The sequence below is a fragment of the Hylaeus anthracinus genome, unplaced genomic scaffold, assembly GCF_026225885.1.
Source record: "Hylaeus anthracinus isolate JK02 unplaced genomic scaffold, UHH_iyHylAnth1.0_haploid 11982, whole genome shotgun sequence".
Taxonomy (NCBI): Eukaryota; Metazoa; Arthropoda; class Insecta; order Hymenoptera; family Colletidae; genus Hylaeus; species Hylaeus anthracinus.
Window position 1 is genome coordinate 9,274,377 of NW_026534330.1, and position 25,305 is coordinate 9,299,681.

At 37.3% G+C, this 25,305-nt stretch overlaps 1 long non-coding RNA gene across 1 annotated transcript in view; it reads right to left on the bottom strand.

Moving 5' to 3' along the window:
• LOC128886196 (uncharacterized) overlaps positions 1-25,305 on the bottom strand; it is a 70,207-nt gene continuing 44,902 nt past the window's right edge. The window contains exons 2-3 of the long non-coding RNA XR_008459779.1: positions 23,559-23,600; positions 1-42 (exon numbers count right to left, since the gene is read on the bottom strand). This is a non-coding gene — a long non-coding RNA (uncharacterized LOC128886196). The remainder of the gene's footprint in view (positions 43-23,558; positions 23,601-25,305) is intronic.

A 25,305-nucleotide genomic window follows, 5' to 3' on the forward strand; every position in this document is an offset into this window, starting at 1 on the left:
TGAGACCATTTCGTGGAAAGTTGGCGTGGATTCGCGACTTACCTGAAACAAGAAAGAAAATTTGTGTTATACTTGGATTATCACATAAATTGAGAATATTACTTTCCATTAGGAATAATTTGCAACCATTTCGATACTATATGTATGCATCACTATTTTTGATCTTTTGGCTTGTACACCAATATTGGTTTAATCTTTTGAGAGAAATTGACACATATGTGTACGTTTGTATTTATATAAAAATTATTTAAAGTTAGACAGCATATTTGTATGCTAAAAAATATTTACAGATACAAATTTCTCTGGTTTGTGTATATCCAATTAAATCAAAAAGAAAATATTCATTTCAAATTCATCTCTGAAACGGTTAAAAGTCTATAACCTGTTTATTCTGTTATTATTTTTGTTATTATTATTTAAAATGGTAACAATTGGTACAAGCTTCCGAGGGCAAGGTAAAAGATGATTCAGACACTTATAACACGCAGTTCTCATCTAGAAAGACTCAAAAACGTTTCCTCCTGAGTTTTTCTTATACATAGGTAGTGCTTGAAACGTCAACACCAGGTTACCCAATCCGTAATAAAACAAAAACAACGTTTCTTCCCTAACAAAGATTCACTCTATCGTCCCCGTCAGAAGTCTCCGTATCACCGGGAATCCGGGGTGTGACGAAAAGAAAGCGGGAAAAATTCCGCTGAAATATTAAATACACGCGGCCAGCAGTTTCACAGGAGCGTGGCAAAAATTGCCAAGTTTCACCGAGGATTCTTTACAAAGCCTGACTTATTTAGCCCGAAGCTGCTCGTGCTTTTGGCGGGGGAGGGGACGCGGCTTTCCCGCAACCCCTTCCGACCCCGCCAACCTACTTTCACCCCCGACGATTCGCGATTCGGCTAGGCGCGAAGGGACAGGAGGTGGGAAAGCCTCGGATGGTTGCAGGAGCGCGGTGAAAGGACGAAATGCTCCTTTGTCGGCGCCCTCCGCACCGCGGAACTTTATTAATTGCGCGTTTTGTTATGCAGATTCCTGCAGAGCGAGACCCGACCCAGCCTCCTCTTCCTTTCTTCTGTCTTCGGCAGCCTACCGAGGCGAGGTCTCGAGCGACTCGAGCCGGTGACTCGTGTGTCCAGGACCTTTAAAAGATTACTCTCGAATTCGTCGTCTTCAATTAGACCTGAAACTTTTCCCTATTTACACGCTCAACTTCGACGCCTCGCGCGGGAGATCTGCCACCGGCGCTGATGAAAGATGAATTTGCCTTTTCACGGTGGGACATAATACCTCCGCGGAGTTTCGAATCGGCGCCGGATCGTTTATGGTTCGTGGCGACTCTTGGGCGAGTTGGGTCGACGATCTTTAAAAGTTCTAGTGCGACTGGGCAGATATGGGTTAACATTTTTTAACCGACTTCGAAAAGGAGGAGGTTACTCAATTCGACATGTATATATATATTTTTTCATCTTTATGCCTGAATTTGGGTTAGTTTAAAACATGTTTCATCTTATGTATACATCGACCATAGTATTTTTTATTTTACGCGTTTATTTAAAATCGTTTTAATAACAGAGATCATTAGCAACTAACTGAAATCACAAATTTTCGTTCAGTCATTATATAGTACAATGTTACGTGTGTTTTTTTCCAGGTTATTTTACTTAAATTAGTCAAAAAATGATCACTTAAGCTGAATTTAGTCCTCTCAATTTGAAATACGTTACAGTCCGTTAGAATATGAGGGATTAGATAATAGAATTGGGGACTTTGCATTACAGACTAGCCATTAAAATATGACATATTAGAAATGTATAAAATGTTTTGATAAATTACATGATTTTGTTTTCATTTGCAGGATAACAAATAATTCCTCTAGATCGTCTCGGTACGCGTTTAAAAAATGATAGAAGTAAGTGATTCGATCATCAAAATGTAATATTAGATAAGTATGTTCATTATTGAAGAATATCAAAGATAAAATCCTGATCAACTCAGAGTACAAACGTTTCCTAGAAATAATGTAATTGTAAAGAGTTCGTTCCCTACAAAAGGCAGGTACGAGTTCAATTAAAAGGGAAACGTTAATTGACGAGTTCAGCTGACTGAATTTACTTCGCTGTAAATTACGAGATTAAGAAGCTAATCACTCAGGTTTGTTAGAGTCTGCTAGAAACAGACACTTTTATTTCAATCGTCAGATTCCTCAAATGCCGATGAGAAGACCAGGGATGTCTCAATCCCGACGGAGATTTAGATCGTCGTATATTATGTCAGCGACACGTTTTAAGAAGCGAAGAGCGAGGAAAGGAATCCAGGCTTTGTTGAGAAACTTTGCTCTTGGGAATTCTAGTCCTGGAAGGAGACGGCGCCTAGCAGCTTTTAATTTCGTGCTAAAAAAGGAGAGATCCTCGCGTCTTCCAGCGCCTATTCATGGAAATTGAACGTTACTCTCACACCAACGAGACGTTTCCCTTGATTTACCGGCAACTCTGGTGAAGAAACGAAACAACGAACACCGCGAAGCCGGAAAATCACTGAAGTTTAAGAGGCGAACTATTTTCATTAAATATTTGTCCTGAACTCTAGCGAAAAGATACTCTTCTTTAAGCAAAAATTATGATTTTATGCTGACCATATTAATATGTTATCTTTGACTGCAAATAATGAAACCGTAAATCAGTTCATAGAAAAACAGGTTATTAAATAAATTCAGAGAATATTGGGGTGAATTAAACTAGATAAAACTTTTGGTGGTCAATTTAATAAAACTCATAGCTGAGCTAGTTAATGAAATAATTTTAGGGATACATTCTTTTGTATAACATTGATTCGGTAAATTTAGTTGTAATATTTGTTAGGTCTCAAAATAATTCTAAATCAAAGAGTTATTTTAATAGTATGTTATATAAGCCTCGTGTATTTTTTATTTTTAATGGAATATTTATTCTAATGGTTATATTCCAACTTGGTAGATTTATTTTGCTGGCAGGTGGCTACTACAAAATTTATTAGTTTATAAGTTATATTAAATTAATCTAAAGGCGACAAAAATGAAAGAATACACTATACCTACCAGAAGAATTGTTATGACTACATCAATTGAACCTAAATAGAAATTTATTTTATTCTCCAAATATTATAACATGAACTTTACTTTCAATCTTTTTTATATTCTTGCATATTGTTTGCATTTTGTACATTCAAATTTCCTATAAGATCCGCAGTCTAGTTATGACATGTACATATATATATATATATAATATGTACATATGAATGAATGAACAGTTGGTAACTCAGTGCATATCACAGATTTTGATTTCTGTCATATTTCACGTTAATCGATTCAGCTAAGAAAACTATATAAATAATTAATTATCAGCAATAAAATGAATATCTATAATCCAATATGTTACCTATTGCTTCAGTTGCCACATAAAATACTCAATACAATTGCAGCACTTTCAATAAATACGCAATTATTTAACACGGTCGATCGAGAGTTCATCTCGAATGTAAACAACACCCTCATCGATTCTCGAAGAGGATTATCACTAACACAGCGAGAGCCAGGCAGGAGGACAGTTCGTCCCGGTGTCTTTCTTTTCATTAAAAGCCCTGGTGAACTTTTGAATGAAAATTCGCTTCAAGGACGCTCGAATTGAATTGCTCGCGCCTCCAGGCCGGTATCACGCTGCTTTCCTCTCTTTCTCTCGCTCCCGGTTCGTGCAATCCGAAAGTTTTCCCGCGCAAAATGCGAGCCGCATTATTTATCAAACGGGAGCAGCTAGTCGGCCGGGATTTTAACGTGGGCGCTATCCTGCCTGCTGCCGTCTCGTTCTCCAAGGTAAACAGTTTTCAGTTCTCGGTCGGCGAAGAGTCTGGCTGCTTAATATTTCAGACGACCCCGAGCTAACTTCATGCATACTTATGTGGCAACGCGTGACTCCCCGCACGAGATAACCCCCCTCGGCAATATTCTACGCTAGATTTGGCCAGATTTCGGAATTGCCAATTTTTATATTGTTTTCCTTTCATTTGCCACCCCCGCGTGCCCGGGGACACTCGCTTTTAAGGGGCGGTCTTTTATTTTAGGGTCAAATAAATTAATTATTTGTTGATAGTCTGGTTGCTGGAGATCTTTTAAACAATTTTACTGAATTACTGGATCTAAAATTAATTCTATAGTACTCAGTTGTGTAATTAAAAATTGTCTAATTTTTCGTGGATATTTTCGAGAAGAAAGAATTTCCACAACCACAATGCACGAGCAATTAAAATTACGTTCAACTTCTTTATTTGCAAATGGTAGAACATATGAAAGAATTCACACAGGAGAGGAATTGTTAATTTATAAACTACGATCGATAACTTATTAATAAACACACACATTTTACGAAACACCCGCCAGTGTTATAGTTCGAAATTCGATCGTACGATTTCTCGCTTCTTTTTCGCAGCACAAAGGAATTGAAAAAGCGGGCGAGGTGATATTTTGTAGGGTGAAATTGTAAAAGCAGCGTTTAGCGAATGCACGGAATATTGATTCGTGCGCGTGAATTAGTCGCTTTGACATAGCCAACGCTGTTTAACTTCGTCGGCGGAATTTATTGAAATATTGTATGGTACTCTGCTGACTGCTGGGAAAGCGTTAGAGTAAGTGCTTTAAATGTAGCATTATATTCTACCAGTATCCCGTGGATTTCGTATTTTCCTGTGAACTATATTGCGAAGAATGCAGTGAACTAAATAATTGAAAAAAAGAAAGAAAAACACTTTGTATTCACTCGACAAGGAATATCGCATGAAAACGCTGAATTTGTTGAGAAGCATAATGAAAACTCTTTGATCAGTAAAAGTGAAGTCTGTTCCCTGTAAATGACAAGCAAAACGTTCTTTGAAAATTGGTTAAAGACAATTTTTTTCTCTTTCGTTAACGGTTCCTCTTTGTTACAACGGTTATTGTACAAAGTGTCCAGTGTTATGCGAAGCAAGTTGCTTTAACGAACGCAGCTTTAATTAGCTTTAAATTGAGAAAGATGGAAGTTTTGTAAAGTCAGTTGTGCATAAACGTAAATTTCAAATATTCCTATGGGTAACTGGACTGAACAATGTTTAAGTACGGCGTATTGAGTATCTTAAGTTTCATTTCTTCAAGTAATCGTCAAGAGACATTTACCACGATATCAATATTATATGTTGTTTGCACAATCATGGTCTCATCATGTTTTAAATGCCAAAGCTTAGAAACAATATAGTTTAAAAATAGATGTAAACAAAAAATTATACATATCGAATCGAGTAACTTCCTCCTTTTCAAAGACGGTTAAAAATAAAACAATTTAAACACACTTTTATAAATAATTGTATGTTTGTACGAACTATGTATAACATTGATGATTATGGCAAACTGTCTTCATATAATTCCACAATTATTTTAAGACATTAAGTTTACCAACTAGATTAAAAACACTTCTATAAACAATCATGATCCACTTATATAGTTTTTAAAGCTATGTCAAATTCATAGAAACCGTTAATGTTCTACAAAATTTACATTTTAACCAAATCTACCATCAGCAAATGACATTCTGAGTGGACAATTTTCATCTAACAGCTAAGAGTACCATCAATTTCACAATAAATTCGTCCCTAAATGATTTTTCGGTTAGGAAGATGATCGTTCCGTTGGAAGTTTCTGTTATCTTTTCACTGGCGTGTACGAAAACGTCATCAGTCTCCGGTTCGCGGAATCGCCGTCAGGTTAAACCATGTAATAAAAACAGAGAGTCTCTCCTTTCCTGCGGCGTTCCCAGCACCCACGGAAGGGATTCGGTCAACAATATGGCAAGGTGTTTGATGAGCCAATCGATCACGGCTCTCTGTCAGCTTTCGAGCTGAAACGAGCCGCGCCCCCTCGTGTGTGCGCGCTAGCACGTGCCTGATCTCGTGTGAGAGCGTACGAACCTCCCTCCGTGAGTTACGTACCGGCCACGAAACCCTGTCCGCTGGAATATGCGGAGATGGTCGTCCGTTTGGCCAACTATGAATATGCATTTGGTGATCTTCTTTCCTACTAGCTCTATTTCTGTGCGGCACACGGGCGAACGTTACGCGCCTGTCCCCGTGCTCTTGTATGCACAGAAGGATCTCGATTAACCGGAATTCGATTCTATGGTTTCCCATATATGGTTTCACCCTGTCACCATCTCTACCATTTGATGTCGAAAGTAGGAAAATCTTAGTCTCGTAAGTGGACAAATTTTGTTCTTTTTATATTTTTGTTGCTTGAGATTTAATTTAATTATATTGAATAAAATAATGATATGAGGGACATGAAGGAAAAGAAATGTCATTTCGCTGTTTTTCAAAGCAAAAGCTAAAAAATGAGTCTATTTGGCATCTAACTTTTATGACTCTTTTCTAATAATGTATTTATGATACTATAGGAAATGTAAAAACACCTTGAAGAATATGTATTCTATCAAATTTTAATGTAAACAAGAAAAATCCTATAGTTTTTATTATCATAATCAATATACTATTGTACCGTAATATATTAATATATGGAGGTAAAATAATTATGGCAACTAACACTTCTTATATGTCCAAACTTTAGAGACACCTTGTACAGAGGATAAATATTAATAAAAACTACCCAAATGAGAGTATTAATTATATTAGGGTCACACAGACCCAAGGAGAATTTTAAATTCACGATAAATGGCAAGTTTTCATCGAAATTATCTTTTTCTGTACATTCAGAGTATTTACGCACAGTTTCCCAGACAGAATTATACTTGAATAAGACGACGAATTGTAACGTGGGTGGCAACCTGTTAATAGTAGTTATGTAGAAGCGGAATTCTAAGGAAGCAGAATATCTGTAGCGGTGTCCTCATCGAGAGTTTGCAAGATACTCTACTCCTTCGGAAAGGTATACATTGGAGAATCTGGGCAAGACCATAAGCATAAGCACACGACTCGAGGAAGACGAGGGTTGCATACAACCGGTCACTGCAGAACACCAAAAGATTACTGGATGCAAAAGACAAGGAAGTTTTCGACGAAATTGAAGTGGTAGGATAAATACTTTAACAATATTCAGTGAAACGTTTAGACCGAACTATCTTAAAACATAATATAAAAGAATAATATATTTATTACGGCTTGCAAATAGAAAATGCATACAGAGAATGGTATAAAACATGAAGTCGAGCTGTATTGCTGGTAAGTCTGACACGGAGAATTTTACACACGCAATGGAAACCAATTTGCAGTACAGAATTCGACGAGATAGAATATCGTCGTTTCGATTGTGTCCCGTTTGGTCGTGTTTAATTTCAAATACGGCTTAATTTTATGATATCAGTTTTATCAAACGCGAAAGCGGTGAGTTTTTTTTACCGCGTAACGTCTGCTTCGTCAACTGAGCATCGCAATTATTCGATTTTATCGTGCATACATAATTGCACCGTTTTTGCTTCGCGAAGCCCTTTATGATGCAAGAATTAAGCCCTCGAGGGCTTGTAATTTCTCAACGAGGGAAAAAATACGTTGCATCAACGTGAACCCGGTTTTCAGCGGTCTCTCGGAATACATTTAAAGAATTTTCATCGCGGCTACTTCTTGATCTTTTCTGAAACAAATGTCTCGTATAAATATTATTCAAGGAACAAAATTATTTCCTTTGAAACGTCCTCGATTTTATCTTTTTATAAGAAAATACGCCTATCAGCGTAATCGTGGTGTACACTTACAATTAGATGACCGACGATTAGATCACCTTTCACATTTAATTATAGTCATGTGTACTTCAATTTAAAATGAAATGAATCAGATATATTCTATTAGGTATAAATCAGGTCAGAGGCCAATAGACACACATGTGCATATGTAAACTATTTTCAAAAATGATGAATAGACAGTGGATTTTATGTATTTATGTATTATTTTATGATTGATATTATTTTCATCAATTTATATTTATATCGAAGAGTAGAATACGTAACTGATAAAATATAAGAGAAGTCTACAACTTCCTCATCGTCGACACAGGAGAAAGCAAAGCGATACAGACACATTGCTTGCCAGACGAATATATTAGTTATTAAGTATGCCTCTTCCTCGTGATCGCCAGAAACAAACAATACCATCCCTTGAAAATGAGAAATTCCGTCGTATTTTGTTTACAAGCTTGGTTCCCTCTCTTATTCTTTCCCATCGCTGAAGGTGATCTGCATTGTTAATAATAGCGTTCGTGAAGCAAATCTAAAACTTGAGAAGGACAAACGTATTTTCCTGATTAGTAAACTGTACGCGTTTTTTCGTCAAACTGCAAATATATAGACGGTAAACAGAGAACTATAGTCATCTCTGAGTCACCGTTTTCAATGATTTACTAGATTATTTGTACCCGTAGACTCAGAGAATTAACAGAGCATAAATCAATCTTGAAATGAGATGTTTTTTCAAGCAAATTATGCAAACATCTTGACAAGAGCATATTACACGTTGACGTGAGTGATGTTTTATGGCGCAAATAATGTACTGACTTTATTTTTCTTCTGGGTGCGTGAACAGCTTAGAACTGAAAACAAGGTTTGTTATAAATAAAATGAGGTAGTTGTCTCAGTAGATTTTGAAAAAAAAAATGAATTAGAGTCGAACGAACGCGTCCATAGAATGGAACACTATGTGCTCGAGGTTCAGATCCTATTAAAAATTAATTATACCTTATTTTTTGGATTCTTATTCTTCTTTTTAATTTTCTCTCAATTTTTGCAACGTTCTTATTATTTCATTAATACTTTGCTGAAATAAAATTAACTCCTCTACTCTATATTTTTCATTATCAGGTTTCCTATCTCGGATACGTACATAACTTTTGCGTCGGTGGTGTGTCGACTCATTTGATCGAATACCTTTTGCCAGGGGTAGAAGTGGGTATAGTGTGTCTGGTTACTCGCGATAAATTGTACAGCAGAGTGGAAGTATTGATTGCCGTTCGAGTCATTCTATCTTGATATATTTCTCTCAGGATACGTGGTCCACGTCAACGTAGATTCTATCTTGCCGCGTCAAATATTGCGGCTCGTGTAAACACCGTAGGGTGGTAATTAAAGCAGGCCCTTCTCAAATTATAAACGCCAGACTGGAATTCGCTTGTAGGTGAAAATGGGCAACCAATTTAGGAAATTCGTCGTTGGACACGGTGCATGCAATCTTCTTGATTGCAGTCGCGTTATTTGCGTGGAATATCAATTTTTAATAATAATCGAAATTATTTGTGATGTCTGCTAGGTTGAGACGAAGTCGTCCCCACCCTTACTTGGTACTGCTCGCCTCGAGGAAGATCTTATAAGCATTCGACAAATACTCTGGAAATAATATTTAGATGCTTTATAATATTTGCATTTTTAAAATTTTCAATTTTTCGTGCAATGTAACAGTTTATAATCTGATTAGTTATAATCAAATTATGCGGCAGTCGAGAATACGCGAAAGAATGATTGGAATTATTGACTACAGTTCGTCCAAGTAATTTTAAAATTGATTACTATTGGCATATCAGCTTCGCATGAAAATTATAATAGCACGTTTCACGATTAGAAACATGGAAGGAGTAATATGTAAGCGTTGGGTCTGTGGACGTTTCATTAAAATGGGTTTATCGTTAACAAAGGAGGAGGACGTCGAGATAACACCGCATATGGTAGTGTATATTTTATCAATATTCTATCTACCTATGGTTTAAAATTGTGAATTTAGTAATTGTGACGACTCTGCAAGATTGCCATAAAACTTGACTGTAAGATTAATGCCAGAGAACTGTACCTAATTTTCGTAAAATATAATGAAAATTTAATTCATATATACGTATCGAAATATCACTTGTGTCTTATTAAAAAACAAAATCATCACTGAAATTATAATTAAATATTCATAATTACATATCTCAAGCATCACAAGATTCACTACTGTTAAATATTGTCCATATCCACTTATATTTTGGGAGAATAATAATATAATTTCACAGTCAGATTTAAGAAAACCCAGACAAAATTATTTCATCCCTGTATAACATAAGTAATATTTAATCCATCATCTGCAAGTCAATTTTTGTTCATCCGAATCAAGCATTTCGACCAGGTCGCTGGGTGTAGTTGGTCACGCGTTCCCCGAGAAGAAAAGCGCAAGACTTAATTCAACGAGATTTGACAAATGGTAATGCTCGCGACGGTTCTTCGAGGGAAAGGGGTAAAAATGGTAGCGCGCACAGTCAACTAGGAAATTGGTATTACATATTTATACGCGATTCAGCATTGTCTGCTAAAAAATGTTCCGCCATTTCGCACCGCCTTCGCGCGATTCGTCGTTTCTCAGCCGTAGGTCGGAACACGCCCGTGCTGGCCGACTACTTTTCCGCGCCCCTGACAAATGATAGCACTGTCAAAAATGCCGTCTACCGCGGGCGTCACCTGCGTCTACCCTCATAAGTCTCTTTTTTGCTGAAAATTATTGTCGCCGCTGCTCTACTTCAGTTACTTCATCCTTGATCACTTTGTTTACCCTGATGCTACGCGCTCGTAAATTTGCCCTAGCTTCGGAAAGTAATTTTCCGATCTGATTGATACGGTCCCCCTTTATCCTCGAGTGATCATTCGTTCGTTTTGTCAAACTGTCACACTCGACTAATCAGTAGCACCCCTAATTCGTTAAATAATAGATGCGTGAACGTGGTTGCATAACAGTATTTGTTAATCAATGATAATCCGAGGGAAATGCCACACTTGGCTTGCTTGGTAAAACAGTTATTAGGGTGTTTCAAATTTCTGAAATATAATAAAATTATACCGCAGATATTCTACTGAAGTATAGTAATAGTTTCATTATATGTGGCTCTTGTCATTTGAGAGGCTAATTTTTCTTTAAACTCTAGTCAAATGGAGTAATTGGATTCATACGTTAGAATACTATGTATATGTATATGGAATGTATAAAGTGCATCCTAACGTGTAATTTTTTATCTTAATAATTTAGATAACATTACAGTAAAATGCATAAAACAAAACTGTAACACAAACTTCGCTGTTTGAAAATTCTGTCGTATTTACACAGTAAAGAAATTATCGATATTCAGGCTTTTCATTTTCAATGAAAAATATTTATTTTCGTTCCTTGAAGAGATTAATAAATAAATTCCGCATTGTAAATCAAAATTTTTCATTCTCCGACTACACACAATTGTCCCAATATAATCACAAAACAATACCTTGGTATTAAACGAATTTAATGGCGCTAATTAATTAGCGTTAATTAAGCCTTGAATGGTGGCGGTCGCTGAAGTTCGCCGCAAATTCGCAAGCTCTACTTATAACAAAGATTTCCTGCCTCCGCGAAGGCAACAGGTTGTAGAACTAGAAGAGGTTGCGAACTTGGGCGAAGGTTGAATGTGGCGACATAAGCTCGCAAATTGTCTCCATTTCCGTGCAAAAAGCCTGGAGCAAAGTTTGAGGAACTCCCGTACGTTATAGTGCCAGCATGTGGAGAGCGAAACAAATTGTTACTGGAGACATTCTAACATTTTTAATCTACTTAAAATCACTTACGCGTGCAAACAATTGTTTTCTGTCTTTTGTTAAGTGTTTTGAGACACTAGAATGTACATTATATCAATAGCATCATGCTAGAAAACATGTCTTGGAAAATTGTAGTAATTCAAATAAAAAAATCAAATGTTCAGTTTATTCGAAAATTAAACATGTCTTAATCATATAACGTGTCGATTTATTAACAATTGTTTAAAAGTACCTAACAATGGTAATAACTATTAATCAGATAGTAAAGATTCGGTCTTTCAATTTGCATTTTGTTAGAATCAACTCGGACGATTCCACCCCGAGTTACAACACTTCAAAGTCGCCTTCATTTTTATAAATAAACAATTGGTTAAGAGTATCTGACAATGATAATAATTACTCGTTACTATGTAAATTCATTTGGTCAAACTTATTCAAAAATCAAATGGAAAAAGAACGATATTAAAAGGATTACTCGAATGTTCAACAGAAAATTTGTAACACAAACACGATGTATGAAACGAATTGGATTAACAGTTAATAATTAATAAAATTAATATTCATATACAACAGTCATCGAACAATCGACGTTAAAACAAACGAACGAGTAAATGTTTCCTGTACAACGTATTTTAATGATATTCAATTTTATCAGTCGAACGAGACAAATTTATTAAATAAATACACGTACTTAGTATGATTATATTTCACAGGCGAATTACGAAACTACGACTTTAACGTTTCTCTGATCAATTTCTGCCGCATGCGAGCACATAGCTCGATTCGTTCACGATTTAAATGTACGTTAACGAATAATTTCGTACCATGGAGTATTAATGACGTACACGCACCCACAGATTTTTCATTTCATTGCACACGATCGATCATGACAAGTGGACAATATTACTTAAATTATTCTCGTATGGACATAAATACGATTCGTTTTGTCGTCGTTGAAATATTAATTACCCTCGACAGCCGCGACGCTTTTGACGCTAAAAATCGTTCGATACAAATTTCGGGAATAATACGGACTGGAAATTACGTTCTCCATGCTTATTATCCGGAAGCCGAGTCCTCGCACAAAAAATAAACAGAATTTGGCTTGTAATGGCGTAGGCGACCAGAGTTGTAAACTTCGATCAATTTAACTTTGTTAATAATCTTCGTCGCGAGGTCGGAATAACAAGATAGATTCAGTATTTGTGGCGTTTGGAAATTCATTGACACTTATCAACGCCTTTCTTCGAGTAAGATTCAGATTTATTACATAATAAAAAGAATATAAAAGCTTGAGACACTTGAAATTTATAACACATGTATATTAATGTTTGAAGAACAATGAAAAGTCTTACTACGTATGGGTAACGTGACGATGAATTAAAGTTATTCTATAAATCCTAGAGATCCTAGATCAATCGACGATTTAGTCGATACAAGCGTAACTATCATTATCCAAACGAACCGAAAATTGTCAACGATCCATCGATTCAAAACTAAACGTAACCCATGACAGCTCGGTTCCCCCAATTAACAGGATTTGCAATTACAAGGACGGAGAAACTACGTATCTCAAGATTATAGCCGATATCTCGTCAGATGTCGATAGTAACTCCGTAAGCGGATTACGCAAAGTGAACTATGAGCTCTATGCCTAAGTACTTCGTCGCAATATCGTAAATTGATAACTACTGCGTTTGCATCCATCGTGATGCCGTGTATGAACCAAATCCCTCAGGCTGTTGATGGAAAGCCAAACAGAATTTCATCAGCAGCCAATGAATCGTAATGGCGGCTTATATGCATATACAAATATTATCGAAATTCGTTTCTTTGCGTTACGCGAATTGATATTGCCACATGTTAGCGTGCAAGTGAATTCTTTGGCAGAAATGCTACGGAAAAAGGAAAGAAAATGTAATTATATTCATTATTTATCGAAAAATTTGTTTTTCCCTTGTTTCGTGATTCTTGGAAGTATCATTGCCACTGATGAAGTGCCTTTCAACTGTTTTAGCTTTGCAATGGGGAATACGGAAGAGAAACATGATGGCGGATATTTTGTGTTAGTTCAATTTTGAATAGTTTTTTTATGAACTATAAAACTGGAAACTTCTTGTTTTTAAATCATTTAAAATTATTACAGAGGTCAAAATGAATCCAGGATATTCAATTTCAAACCTTTCAATTTTTGTTCGGAGTCTGAAATCTTCCAATTAGGATCGTTTCAATTGAACGACCGGAGTTATATTTAATAATTTAACGATTCTAAATAGGTACCTACGAGTAATCGACACTATTTTATTTTTCATTCAAATATTTAAAGGGATAGAAATAATTCTTCGACGTTGTATAACTTTCAAAAGCACAGCCTAACGAAAAGGCTCGGTATTAGTTTTGGTGAAGAATATATATGCTATATCAAAGCACAGCTTGTCAATAGTCACTTGGCGTTTCGACATCATTCAACCCGTTCGGTGCTAGAATTTGAAAGCACGGCATTCGGTATGAATGGAAATCTGATAGTTCTGTTTGTCAAGCGTATTCAACGAACGCGAATAGGGGTATCCACAGGCAATGCATTGACCGATGACCGAACTCAGCATTCAAAGGATTACGCTTTGCGCTCTTGAGACACGCTATGCTCGCTATGAAGTTTAGTGACAATTATGTACAAATTTTAACGTTAACGAATCCATTTCTTTATTCTACTTGCAAACACAATTTTAAGATATTTAACGAAGCTACAACAATTATTTTCTGATTTAAGCAAAAAGTGATTTAACTTTATAAATAGGAGGAATTTGTTTTTTCCAGCAGACTGAAATGACTAAAGTAAAATTTAACGAAACTGATTATTATTATGTCACATTTTTATCTTTAGATTTTTTTCAATTTAACAAGAAAGATTTTGGTTAATGGCCGAAACATTGTTTAATTCAAGAATAGTTTTGGTAAATTCAAATACGTTTTCCTTAGTTTTTAATCATGATTTCCCAAGTGATTTCATTTTCATTTTGTAAAGGCTACTTTAGTAGATGGCTATGTACTTTTCAGTATCTTCAATTATTTATAGTTTGAACAGTTTAGTACCCTTTCAATTATTTATATACATGTACAATTATATACAAATTTTCCAATGTTACTAACTTCTTAGGGCACATGTAACGGGAGAGAATAATTTGTTTCTGCCATTCTTTTATTGGATTTTAAAATCATTGATGTCTTCTGCTCTTAGTGGAATCATACATATATTTTACACTGTATAAAAGTAATAATAAATAGAATAAAATATAAATTTCATTAACAGGACAAATATCTGAATGATTTTGAAATTGAATGTATATAAAATTCAATATACATATACATAATGTATACGTTGACATTCATTACGTTTCCAGCGATTACTATTCGTCACCAACGAATAAACTTCGACAACTATTTATACATCGTGTCATATTTTAAAACAAGTCCCAGCCAAAAGTCAGCAATTCCAATTTTTATCTAAATAAGGAAACAACGCATTTTGTCAATCGAAGCTACAGAAACGAAGATAATAAAAACACAACTGAATATCAGCGAGTCCGTGGGAGCAATTGGAAAGAAGAGAGAAGAAATTGTATCATCGTGGTGCTAATTTGCATAAATTGCGTCGACGCAACAACACCCTACACTCCGCTAACTACGACAGCTCACGGATAGGACGATGCAACGAAGAGACCGCGGTCGACCGAGGAAGCCGAGATCTTTATGGTAGCAATAAAGCCAACCTCGCCAGCTTCGCGTTACAAATGACTACTGGTAGCTGAAAACTATTGCCCCTGGTATACGCGTGCCCCTACCACGGGACCCCTGCAACCCCAGCGCAACTCCTGCTTCGCCCTGGTAGCTGCTGACCCCACCAGCCCAGTCCCCGCAGCTGGTTAGGTGCGTGAAATAGGACCTCTCGTAAATCCTCGTAACGCCTAACTAACTCCCGGCGCTGTGTGCCTCGACTTTCTTTATACCGCGACGCCCGATCTAAGGATTACCTTCCGTTAATAATTGTTATTAAGTAACTATGAAGGCACACCGGATCGCTGGAATTCCTCTTCCACAGCGGCGCTATCCGTTGTAAGCTTGTACAGCAGGATGGAGCGAAGTCGTCAATTTTTGGTAATTAAATTGGAACTGTTTGGGGGGAGTGTAAGAAATGAGCCGCTCATTGCACAAATCGATTAACACCATAAAAAAGAAAGTTGAGAAATGCGGTCAAAGTGGCCTCTGAAATAAATTATTTATTATTCAATGAGAAAATAAATTTTGTCGTTTAATGTTGTTAATCTTTATTATTCAGGAAAGTTATTATAAACATAAAAAAGTTATGACTGTACATAATACAAAACAAAAATTACAAAATATCCTTTGTAATATCAATGTTGTAAATATGTGGTGTTTCGAATAAAAAGATTTTCATAATCTTTTCATAACCAGAAATAGAATTTGAAATGACGCGAATTTACGTCAGCGGTCGCGTGTTAAGAATTCTCCCGGTAAATCAAATACTACCCTTAAAATTCCCTCCAATCTTCATCGAACAGAAAACATTCGATGATTCCAGGGTACGAAAATTCTCAGCGCGAACCAATTGGCGCTATTTATCAGGGAGTCGAAAATTCGCTCGTAATTTTGCCGGCACGTCGACGATCGCTGGCGGCGCTGCTTCTCACTCGATGCGCCGGAAATTAAGCAGACCGTGATATCTGATCGTTGTACCGTTTTATGTTATCTTTCGCTTCGTAGCGTTACATTTTTTCCCCTCTCTTCTCGACGATCGGTTAGCAGCCGCGGCGGGAAAAGCGATAGGGGTTTCGGGAGGTGAGCGAAGGATGGTTAGTAATTAAGGGTGAAGGGTAGGTCGGCAAGAGTGGGTGAAGCGTTTCTGGCAATTAATTTTCGCGCCGTTTCAGTTTACAGTCCCGGCCTGTATGCCTCCACGCACAATCCTCCCCCTCACTCGGTCCTGTATCCGTTCCAGGGCCGACGGAAATACAAGTATACGTGGCACGGAGGATGTCAAGGAGGCGGTTGCGCGACGCTTTTCACCACCGTTGGGCACACGGCGGTTTAGGCTTTTGCTCGGTTCGAGTGTTAATACCATGATTAATATGCGACACCTCGCTTTTCACCGGGCCATCCCCGCGGCTAAAGCCACCCCCATAGGTCTCTCCTTTCACCAAAACGCGGCTCGCGCTCTCAGCAATCCCCGCAAACGCTCTCCCCGTCCCCATCGCCCACGCATCTATACCTATTTCTAACCAGCATTCACAGCGGATGCTTGCCAGTCGCAACAAATTCCATTTCGTGTTCATTAAACGCGTATTCGCGCCCGCCACTCGCGTCTCGCGGCCGGGGTATTGTAATTAATTATGCCCGAGCGGACAGCTGGGTTGCCCGCACCCAATCGGTAGGCGGAAGTTGGCATCGGACTTCGACGATCCGTCCATGTTTAAACGCGGTTGTCTGCCGAGCAACGCTCAGGCGGAATTTTTGCGGTGACTTAACTTGATCCGTCGAAACGCGATTATAAGGCCAAGAGGATTGGCGTCGCGCGGATTTTACCCCGCGGATTAGACACGTGCCGCCCCGGAAAACGTGGCGGTACGGTGGGAGAGGGACGAGCTCTTCCTTTTCCGAAATTTTCCAATGCGATCGGGAACGAATGGAATAGTGTTTTCTAAGGCCGATCGCACATGGCGCAACCGATTTGAAATTTGTGTTGCAAACCGATTGCGCTCTTTGTTTTACCTACTCGACTGTCTTTATTTTACCTAGATTCACGGTCGCATGCAGCTACATGTTGCTGCAGTTTCAGAGTGGTTTAAAGCTGATCGGTTGCGCCCGTGTGCGATCGGCCTAAGGCAGTTTGTAAAGGGTTGTTTCAATAGGAACGACATGTTTTTGACCGTTTGCTCCCGGAGCCATTTCGTTGCGGAATGAGCAAACAGAAATCGTGTCGCGTTAAGTAATGTAATTTATCAAGTACGTAATTTACTGTACTTGACTTTACTGTACTTCATGGTACTTGAGATTCCAATCAGTCTGTTGAAGAATTGGTCGGAATTAAATAACAGGATGGATGATTTCAAATAAATTTGTTATTATAAATATATACACATGTAAAATTTATTCGCACGCGTAAAATACGACTCCATCACTTCCAACTAGAAATAATGGGAAATGAATAAGCTCGTGAATTAAATCGTACATAATTGCTCTCGTATCAATCAAATTTTCAAAATTCATTTCTCTGATAGCATAGCCCCGAATTAAATGATTTGATAATTTCATTTTACATTTTTAATGTATTCTCAAACATTCGGTATTCTATATCATTTATTCCTCGTATTGCTCTCCTAGTGATGCAATTATTAAACCAATTTAGACGATTGTCAACAATATATTAGAAACAAAATCAGCAACAGTAACAAATTTCGACATGCTCGACAATCTTATTTCCATGCAGTTGCGAAAGGAGGAGCCACGGATTTGTAATACAACACACAGGGAAAAAGAATCCCCGACCGAACTGTATTGCTCGCAGTTTGTTTCGTTTTGCAGCTGTCGAAGGAAAAATTCCTCAGAAATAAAACGTAGATACAAGACATCCTATGTTCTTTGTCACTGGACACGCGAAGCAGGAAATAACCCAGGGCAGGTAAAACGAAAGCGAGGTCTAAAAAGGCTACGAATAACGTCAACTTACTGAACGACGCAAACTGCATAAAAGCATCGATCCAATTTGACGCGTAATGTGAAAAATAAGGAGGAGGGAAAAGAAATGTTAGACGTCAAAGAAAGACGCAATTATTCACAGCAAGGTACTAACAGTCGAATCAATGTTTAATCAAAGGAACCACGTATTTTATGTACGTGTTTGTTATGGTGAATTATGTATGCATAAAGTGCATGAGCTCTTGACGTGAGAAGTAAGTTTATAATTGTTTTGTATTTTGACTTAATTTAAACCTGGTTGTGTGAAGACTTTAAGATTCTATGCGAAATGTGTTAAGCAAGTATGATAATCCTAGTTGTTAAACATAGTCGCTAAATATCAGTAGGTGTACATGTTGCACTCACACAGTTAAAGAAATATTAATGAAAAAATTAATAAAATAGTTGAAGAAATAGAGTAATACTGAATATCTATAATGAATTAATCAGGCCTACATGGAGCTAGCTGAAGTGACGATAATTAGTTGAAACATTTCGCTGCTTCACTTATAAGCAGTGCCATTTAAAGTATTAGTATGATTTACAACAATGGTGATAAGAATTGCATTATCTAAAAAAATAAATGTTTATAATTGATCTCACCCTCAGACGCATTGTCTAAACTAAAAATACAAAAATGTCCCTGAGTCCTGCGATTAACATTGATACCAGAATAAAATACGAAACAACTCGATGATATTTCAAATGGAGGAACAGTGATTCCATAAACCTTCATTGGATCCAAACGAGAATGACGGTCCAGGTTACGCCGGGGTCGCGAAACTGCATAAAGGTGTCTATCGATTTGAAACACAAGATATCGAAGATGGCAAGACGTAGGAAAAGAGAGTAAAGGACATCGATGGGTGGAGGTGAGAAACGGGAAGTGTCGCTACGTCGAGCGAATCCAGGAATAAGAGGAAGGCGATGTAATAAAGCGAGTCGCGAGTAAGGCACGTCTCGAAGGCAACAGCTACCCTTAGAGTTACAATCTTCTTCGATTTCAAGAGGTCGACAGATCAAGCTGCTTACGCAATATCCGCTGTATTCTTACGGGAAGCACGAGGATGACCCTCGGAGTTCAAATAAGCATCGGCTATAGTACATCTCTTGCATTTTCTCGTCGTTTCGAACTTCTGTTACAAAAGAGGAGACCTTACTCCAAAATTTGTCACAGATCAAGAGGTGATTCTATGTGGTACACTTTGAAATAGATATGAGATTATAGCGAATAGTTTTTTTTAATGTTCCTATCGTTTCGCGATTTTGGTAATTATTTAAAAGGATAATCTACAGACTACACATTTGGTAAATATGTTAAAATGTTTATGTAAATACAGCCAGTCCCATAAATATTCGTACCCTCTATGTCTATTGAAGAAGTTTGACTAAATTGAATAATAGTTTTGATATTACCAAATGAATTGTTCATTATAAATATGTATATGAATAAGCCTATACGTGTATATATTTATATATACTTGAATATATATTACAAACATACACTTGGAATATGGATTATGTTATATTTATTTCACAACTTTAGCAATATTTCACATCTAAGAATTTGTAAAATATGCTGCCATTCCACCATAAAAAAATGTGTACAATACATAAGTACCTAAAATATTTCTCCACTTTATAAACATAATCACTGTTATTACTTATTCATTCCTGTACGGTATACAGTCACTGCAAATTTATTCTTCTTCTGATGTGCCCCTTAATAGAACAAACACAAACATTCCGTGACACGTCGTCGCCCAAAGTTCTCCCATGTCAGACTCCAAAAAGCTCTAGATTCTGCTCAAGGAACAGTTTCACATCGTTTTGCTCTTATTTTCACTCCGTTGGTTATCGATTTCCTTTTACACGGTGTTCAATTTTTCGGATAAAATACAAAACGATACACAGGGTGGTATCGAACGAGTATAGATAAAAGTTTGTCCGTCCCCTAGTAGAAAAATACTAAAATCGGCAGCTTCCAGTCGTAGGAGAACGAAACGTCCCCCCTCCCATCCACCGTTACCCTTCCTGTAACAGGGCTTGTTTATGAGTATCGTTTGAGGCAAAGGACCAGCAACAAGCTTTTGTCAACGCAGATACCGATGATATTGAATTTTCACGGTATGCCAGGACAAAGTACGCCGCTGCAGGGGCCGTTCGCAGAGTACACGAAGAAAGTGGCAACTCTAAGTGCATAATGCAACCAACAGTACGCACTAGGAAGACGCAGACTGGTCTATTCGACCAGTCAGGCCTCGCCGAAACCACTGGACGACCAAACGGCTCGTTTGTAATAGCCCGGTAATCGTGTTTGCTAATTGAAATTATGTCCTTACTGAGTCGACGTGACGCCGCACCCTCGCTCGCCATGCATCACGGTAGATAATGCACTATGCAACGGGAGTCACGCGAAAAAGGAAACAACAAGCGTCGATATTTCATTTTTTCGTCGTGGGGAAAATTCACGCACAGTTTGAGGGAAACTTTGATTGAATTTCCAGGCTGGCTGAGAGTCGCAATAAATTTTGACGAAATATTGAATCGAAAAAGATTTCCGTTTTTTTATAAAATTATGTTGACATAGGTTCATGCAAATATTGATATGGTGCATTCTTCTGGTTGATATCGTTTGCGTGTCGTGAGTTATGTTGTTATTCAATAAATGTTATTAAAGTATCGAGTTCACTTATGTATTTGAATTTTAATAATTGCAATTATTTTACATTCACTTCTAGTACAGAAAATGATTATTTACTTGTGAGGTTTCTTTCAATTTCTCTAATAGTTAGTTACAGATGTAGGTATCGTAAATTTTGCATTGTTACTCGTTTTAACGCGTCCAATTATTCTTCATTGCTTAGAGAAAAGTGCTATAGTTACATTTTGCGTGAATGTAAAAAATCCAGGAACATGATCGAAGTGCAAGGATTCTCATTCCCATCACGTGCGATACTACGACCAATAAAACTTTGTCGACTTCCAGCGATCACGCGAACGACCTCTACGTTCCTCAGAGAGAATAAAAGATCCCTGAATAGAAATCGCGGCTGATCAATAAGGAAGACATCGAAACTCATTTTACGACAGAGAAAAGCTTCTACTGTAGTAGTCGCAGCTCCGTAGCGTTTATTTATTAATCCACTATGTCGACTAATACGCAACTTTCTTCTTAGATACATAAATGGCGCCAGTACAAAGATTATCGAGAAAATTCATTTATTTTTTTCTAAATAAATTCAACAAGACTTTTTTTAATTCGAATATTCTTAATTCTCTAATTAGTCTGTAATGAACACTTAAGTTTACACTTAAATACAATTCACTCTATGTGAAAGTACATTCTATGAAAGAATTCTTTCTGCTCAAGCTATGATTTTGTAAAAAAATTCTTAATTTCGAGCAGCATGTTTATTGTTCTTATCAATCAACTTGATCCATTTTGTGTTCCCCATAATCTCTCCTTTGATCTCGTGATTTCCTCAAAATTGGGTCGCTTTTGAAGATTACTAACGTAAGCTTCTTTTTCGTCAAGCTTTCCATCGCTTGAGTAACTCTGAAAATCTCGACAAAGGAAGCATTGCCTTGGAACGATAATTGTTTTGAAAAATGTTACTACAGTAACATACATACATGATACATAGATATACATTAAAAAATGGCTGGTGTGTGTGTTAGATAGCGTGAGTCATATTCTGTTTTGCTTAGTATACTTTAGTTTCACGTGATTTGGATTAGTTTAGCGACGTTTGCTTAATTCTGTCCTGTTTTTTTTTTTTTTATTGTAGTTGCGTATAGTTTTGTCTAATTTTATTTAGTTTAGTAAAATTCAATCAGCTTCGTCAAGCTATCACCAACGATATTGTATAATCCTCTTAATACATGATGCTCCACTTTAAAAGAATTATTTGCGCCCTCAATGAAAATTCAACAAATTGTCCAGTTTACTGTTTACTCGATTACTGAAAACAGAACCGTTAAAACCCCGACAGGCCAGCAAAACTCTGGAGAGGGTTTTGAATTTACGCGAAACCCCGTAGACGCCGAGAGACTCGATCGTCTGGCAGTTGGGAAGCCCTCCTCGAAGAAAGCAGGAAGAGCAACCAATAGGCTATGTATCGTTCCGGATGCAATTGGGTTATTAATTAAGGGTATAAGCTGCCGCGAGAGTGGTTCGTGGACAGAGGATCCTTTTCATCGAGTTTTAATGCCCGTGGTAAAGGAGTGGGCGGGAGAAAAATATTCGAGTGAGTTGGCTAGCCTCTGTGGGAGGCATAAGAGAATCGGTGCAATTATGCCGACGTTGTTAAGGACAGACTTTTAATTTCGCGAATCCTTAATTATTTCCGGGGCTAGTTTTAAAGCCAGACTGGTTCGGCCGATATCAATCTGCAAGGTAACTTTGTGTCTGTAATTGAAAAAGCTTGAAACCCTCGTCCCCTCCGCCCCTCGTTCTCCGCGTGGAAAGAAGGAAACGGATCCCCCAGGCCCACCCTATCTACGAATCGTGCCCCGTAAATAAAATTCTGTTGCCGGTACTTATTTCTTTTCCTTTCTCATCTTTTCGTGGCTTCCGCTCCGCTGTGCCCGCGAGTCCCTTTCTATTCTTTCTTTAACCCGATGGTTTGCTGATTTTTTATTGTGAACGTGTAACGGTCGTTGGCCTTTTATTCGAATCGTTCGCCCCCTCCGCGTTTCTATGTTTCAATCTCGGTACAAATTGCTTCTTAATTTCTCCGGACTATTTCGGATTGAGATTTAGACACGGTTCTGACACTTAGGGGCGAGGGCACCTGGTTATAATAAAATAATAATGTTTCAGGAATTTTTTAAATGTAAATCTCTGGATAGAAATTTTTAAAACATTTACTACTTTAAGATGATATTTTTGAAAAGTTATAAAAAAGATTTCAGTTGAAAAAAGTTTACTCTTTTAAATGTTATGATTACCTTTCTGGCTAAACAAGCACTCTCGATTTTGACAGCAAATCAAATATTCGAAATTTCATTTATTATACACAGTAATAATTATTGAAGGTAATAATTTTTTACTCTAAAAAAAGGGGGGCTTACAAAGCCTTATAAATCATCATAATATATTAAAAAATAAATTGTGTACGTTCAAAATTTGTATAATCAATTGAGTTCCGTAAATTTTATTACATACGAGGATTTGCTTTTCGTATAAACAATAGATCTAACAATAAAAATTGTAAGTGTACGTACTCATATGAAGGATGATGCTGCAAAACCATTTTGCTCTCGGATCTGAAACAATGAACACTTTGTTAATTCATATTAAATAAATTGAATCGAACGTGTTTTCCAATAGGAACTTGAAAATTTTGGTTTTCTAATAACAAAACACAGCCTATTTTTGCGTTCAATTATAATTATATGTACCTTCATTTGCAATCAAACAAATCCAATATACCCCCTACCACTTAGATTTGATTAAAATCACAAAATTAAAAAAAGGAAAACACTTTGGAAAGCCCTTTTCTTCCCATGTTTGTTTTCCAAACAATTTCTGCTTATTTCAATTCGAAATCAAATTTATCCAGTGCCGTAGCACGACTGGTCATTCTAACGAACACGTTCCCCGAGTTTATCCACGGTGAAGTGTTTAACTTGCAAATTTCACAGATAAAATCTTCATGAAACGTTCATCCTTCGGATATGGTGGATCGTAAACTTTCATCGACGGCGCGCACCATTTGTGGTCAAACATGATAAATTTTGAGCGGAGTGGGTCGGGGGGCGGACGGGCGGGCGGTGTCCGTAATACGTGTCCCGATGTTATGTCGTTGATCCAAGCGCATATGTGCGCGTGAAAACGATATTTCACAGGCAGTTTGATGAGCTCCCCACATTAAGCCGGGGGTAAGTAATTATCGACTGAGCAATGACCAGAATGGCCGGGTTGGGCCACTCCCTCCTGGGGTGTCCCAGTGCGTGTCACCGCATTAACCACCCCTATACAGACATCGTTCTCATCAAAGTTCAAACGGTGGATATCTCCGATATGTCATTGTAACCTCTCCATGGCTTAATTAACGAGACTTACCGGGGGGTGGGTGGGGGGAAGCTATCCACGAATGGAAAGTTACTTTATTTTCGCATTTTCCACCCGTCTATGCCGTGTCCAAGGTGTTTTGAAAAGTAAAAGGCAATATTATATTTTTACGTTTCGACACTCTGGCAAATTATTTTACAAATAAATAAACTTATAATATTGCAGAGTAGGCTTTACTAGCAAAAATTCATACTAAAGAGTTTGAATTTAAATTACGAAATAAGTTCATGTACTTGGAAACGGTTCCGAAGTAATATAGGGGTATAATTAAATAATGAGGTTGTAAAAATAAGGTCGATTTGATTGTATCGATTGAACTCTTTTGATGTTACAATTTTTCTTAGACTTCTGGAATGTAAAGTTATTCTTCAGAAAATTACTTTTTAAGCATGTTATAGTTTATAATATGTTCCAACAAAAAGATACATTTGTGAACTACTGCTTTTACATTAGAATCACGTAATTTATGCCTGCTAGGGAGCTAATCACATGCAAGATGTTTTATTTGGAGGAAGTGTGCGTTCTATTTTCAATGATAGACGAATTGCTGTAAAACGAGGCCAAGGAAATAGCAATCTCGATCTATTCTGGGAGGAATATCGTTCCGTGTTCGCTGGTAATGTTCCTTTCTTCGTTTCACCCCTTCGATATCAAACTACCACGAGTCGAAGAAAGCGCGAGCAGTTTGGGTGGCCATTGCAGCAAGCGAAACTTCGACACTCTTGCACTAATGAGAAACTATTGCAAAACGTGATTTGAATGTTCTATAGTAATTGTAGAATCGTTTAAATTGTGGCATTGTTTCTATAGTGAAAAGAATTTATTGAAACATGCATTCTAATGACAAAAACGTGACTCACGAAGTAAAAAATGTAAATACAAATATTTATGTACTCG